This window comes from Triticum urartu, chromosome 6A (genome assembly GCF_056163025.1).
Source record: "Triticum urartu cultivar PI428250 chromosome 6A, HENAU_Tu73, whole genome shotgun sequence".
Lineage (NCBI taxonomy): Eukaryota > Viridiplantae > Streptophyta > Magnoliopsida > Poales > Poaceae > Triticum > Triticum urartu.
In genome coordinates, this window is record NC_141878.1 from 7,776,159 (window position 1) to 7,780,687 (window position 4,529).

The following is a 4,529-nucleotide window of genomic DNA, read 5'->3' on the forward strand; positions in this document are numbered from 1 at the left end:
CAAGCAAAACAATGACCATATCTGCACCAAGTCGAGATCCCCTTAGGCAATGATCAGCTAGGATTCCCCCTAATGGGTGTGTGTGTGGGGGGAGGGGGGGGGATCACCCAGGAATGTAGACCAGACTCAAGTGGGAAGGGAGCTTTGAAGATTAGAGGGGCCCCCATCTCTCAGCGTCAAGATGGCAGCCAGAACCAAGGGGAACTAAAGGGGCTGTTTGGTTTTCAGCCACATATTGCCACACTTTGCCACACCTCACCTTACGCAACTTTGGCCAAGTTACGTGGGTGTTTGGTTTTAGCCACACCTAAGGCAAGAATTTTTTTATGGGCAGTGAACCCCACATGTGGCAAGATTCCCTTAGGCAAGGCAAAGTATGGCTAACAATTTGAGCAACTCAAATTAGGCAACTGTGACAAAAATAATGTGGCAACATAAGGCAAACATGGGTGTTGTGCGGGCAGCCGTGGCTGGCTAGCTACATGCATGGCGGGTCGTATAGAGCTGGCCGTGTGGACGTTGGAGGTTGCGCAACGGCCACATAAGCATCGATGAGTTTGTTAGCAGCCAAATCCTGCGGTCGTTGTGGAGAGATTGCATGGGTGGTGTACGTGCGCCTGCATGTAGGTAGATTAGTTGGGTTAGTGGCCAGGCATGGCGGCTGGCTAGTGTGTGCGTTGAGTCTTGTACTTGGCTATATAAATTGAGCAAATGAATGAGAAAGGCAGCCGAGAGGGCTGGGCAAAAATGTAGTGTTTGTGTGACCAAGGAGGAGAGCTCTCGGCAAAGCTGGTGCTGATGTCTTCCTTGGCGTGTGCGTGTGTATGTGTTGAGTTTTCTCATCATATGTGTTCTTGAGAGAAATTACAAGTAAGAGTTGTGTGAGGAAAAAGAAAAAGCGGCGCTGCGAGGAGGCGGCGCCAACAATAAGTATTAACTTTGCCGTAGTGCAGATTATACGATAAGGGAACATTTAGTTTGTACTGCCACCTATATGCTGACATGTTTTCAAGATTCTTACCATATAACTAATACTACAAACGGAGAACAACAATAAGGGAACATTTAGTTTGTACTGCCACCTATATGCTGACATGTTTTCAAGATTTTTACCATATAACTACTCCCTTCGTCCATGAATAAGTGTACATCTAGCTTTTATCTTAAATCAAAATTTTAAAACTTTGACCACCTTTCTAGAAAAAAGTAAAAGTATTTATGACATCAAATTAGTACCACTAGATTCGTTTTGAAATATACTTTGATAATATATCAATTTGATGTCATATATGTTACTATTATTTTCTATAAAATTGGTTGAAATTTTAAAACTTCGACTTAGAACAAAAGTTAGATGTACACTTATTCACGAATGGAGGGAGTATGTATGATCGCAGTAGAAATTACGAGATCGATGACTCACCGCCTATCATCCGAGGCAAAAAAAACTAAACTTTTAAGATTGTTAGCTCATTCCAGATTTATTTTTGTGTGCCAAGCCATATGTGAGGTTCAGGGTACAAATGGAAAATGGCACGGCTTGGAAAACTAGAGTTCCATAACAAGTATTACATAGTACTACGTGAAATTAATGAACTAGTACTACTCTTTGATAAAAATTAGACCACATGGTATTATGAATTGACGATTTCTATGAAGATCAATCAAGTTAAATTTTAAACTTGCAAGGAAAAAATAGTGAATAAGAAAACATAACAAGCTTTAAGCCGCTTCTGATGTTCCAATTTCTTAATTACTTCAGATGGTTTCACCACTGCAGCTATTGCCACTTTCCAATTTTTAGAACACCTCTGATGAAAAGATCATTACAAGCACATAACTGTATTTAGCCTTTCAATGGCCAGGCATCAAAGCAATATTTATATTCCTGTTCTAGCTTTAATGGAGCTCTATAATAACAAGAAATTAGATAACCATAAGATGATCAGATCAACGGAGGAACAAATAAGACAACATATTTTTATGTATCTAGCTCAATCCTAATAATAGGAACAATGTTACCGCAATAACGTACCAAAAGTAACTAGAACAAATACGAGCGAAACAAACTAAATTGACTTTTTTGCTTGTGCAATGTAGATAGGGCATATTACCTGCAGTATAGAAATTCCTGTAGGGATAAAAGGTGTCAAGACATATGTTGTTTCTTTTAACAATATGTTTGATCTGCATCGAGTCAACTTGGAGTGTGAAGTTGCCGGTTATAGTAGTGAGAACAATCACATTTGCATCCTCATCATACCCGACGAAAAGTGCAGAATCCATTCTCCTTGGAACCATACCCTCGAGTGGAATGGTTTTCTGCAGCAGCACCCATTCGAAAACACCATCGCAGTTAGATTTCCTCTCCCATAATTTGATAGTCAGGTCCAACAAAATAGCAAGACCTAGTCCATCATTCTCCATCCGTAAGAGCTGAAAATACCAGTCGTCGGTACCATGGTTTTCTACCGGCTTTTCGATCAGACCAAGACTTTGCATTTCGAAATCAAACACAAGGACATCACCTCAAGAAATCAACAAGCAAAGTGCATTCCTGACAAGGGTGCTGGGCCTTCTTAACCTAGACATTCCAGCTGTTATCGTCATCGTTGAGAATATATCTCCCCAAACATCAAACGACGAGTCATAGACAGAACAAACTGCCGGTGTATTGTACTCAGCGCAGACCAAAACCAATTTAAACGGGCTCGAGAAACAATCTCCATGGACATGCCCATCTTCAGCATTGACGCACAATACAGTGCCATGCCAGCCACTGTAACTCCACATTAAGGTACTGTTGAACCCTGGTGGAAAAGCCACGATGCGCTCTTCACCGGTGAGGGGATCCCACACGACGGTCTCGCGCTTATGCATGTTGATTAAGAGAGAGAGGCCATGGCGGCAGCCCATGTATGCTTCATCGGTGTGGTAGGGTATGCTGCTCTTGGGCAGGGAGAAGCGGGCAGCAGGGATGCTGCCCCAACGCCTGCATACGACAGACGCATGGGGGAGCGAGGACGGCTTCGGAGGGAGGCGGACAAGGATCTCGGTGAGGAGGTTGTCGTCGCCAAGCACCTTGGACACCGGGCCGGCCAGCGACATAGAACGGCGCCGCCTGTTCCGGTCCACACGCGGCGAGCTGGGAATGGGATCGCCCATGGTATGAAAAGAAATGTAATCAATGGACACACATATGCACATCAGGGAAGTTGCAAATTAAACATCCAACATACATATGCACATCCATGATCAATAGAATAGCATAGCATACAACGAGTACTAATGAATCAACTGGTTTCTCCCATTATCCCACACACATATGCACATCCATCGAGCATATATAATAGCGTACACAAAGTAATGCAGAGGGAAAGGAACTGGATTGGGAATCTTACCCTTGGCCTTGGGGAACCTCAGAAGCAGCATCCATTAGAAGCACCTATCTCCCCACAGCTGCAGCAGGGGAGGATTGTTAGGGTTTGATTAGGAGGGGGAAATCTAGCTAGGGTTTACTTTTACAACTAGGGAAAATTAAGAAGAGAAAAGAAGAACGGAGTTACTAGTTTAGATGGAGAGGGAGAGGAACGAGTAGATTGGGTTGACAGACCTCGAATCGCCGGTGGGTGGCTGTCGGAGACGGGGCGGTGGGGTGAGGTCGCCGGCGGCTCCGCTCCTCCTTTCTCCGCTCCGCAGCTCTTTTTTTTAGAAACTTCTCCGGTCCACAGCTGAGAGTGGGAGTGGGGAACGACCACTATAGTAAGCATAATTTTTTTTTATTTTGTGAGATTATTTCATTTTTGGAAACCATGGTTTTTAGGAAAATCATGATGTTTGTTGAAGCATAAATATTTTCTTTCCATTTTTTCTTGTGATACCAGATTTTAAAAAAACATGAATATCCTTATATTTCTAAATTTTCATTTTTTTATTTTACTACACTTTCTTGTAATATATTTCAACGAGTTGTTTTTGCACAGTTTATATTTCTCAAAAATACCCCCCCCCCCATTTCTTTCAATTTTGTAAAATTTATAAATCCCATTTTGATCATTGTTTGACCAAATAACTTGACTTTGAGAACTATTTTTTAGTTTCTTCATTTATTTATTTTTTAACACAAGAAGGCGCCAAGAGCCAAGATATCATTCATCTCAAAAGCATAGTACAACGTGTATTACATATCCTTGGACCTGAAAGTTATGAAGATGAAGCAAAGTTGGGCAACAAGAATTGCTTTGAGAGGAATGAGTACAACTAAGGACAGATTATAATCTTGAGTTGAGAACCTGATGAGCACAATCATGAGCTATTCCATTGATGTTCCTGTTAATATGGTAAACAGCAAGAAGTGTCCTGAAGAAAATTGCTAATTGGAGTGCGACACCTCCAGTTGATCGAGTCGTCATTGATGTTCCTGTAAGCAGCCATCTTGGCCAACAAGAGATTATCCGTGAAGAAAGTATTCTTTATATGCCAAGCATGTTATTATGCTTCTTCCAATTGATCTACCACCAACACAGCAA

General features: G+C 42.0%; 1 pseudogene; it reads right to left on the reverse strand.

Annotated features, from left to right (window-relative positions):
• Positions 1 to 1,994: 1,994 nt before the first annotated feature.
• Positions 1,995 to 3,165, reverse strand: LOC125514030 (uncharacterized; annotated as a pseudogene).
• Positions 3,166 to 4,529: the final 1,364 nt, after the last annotated feature.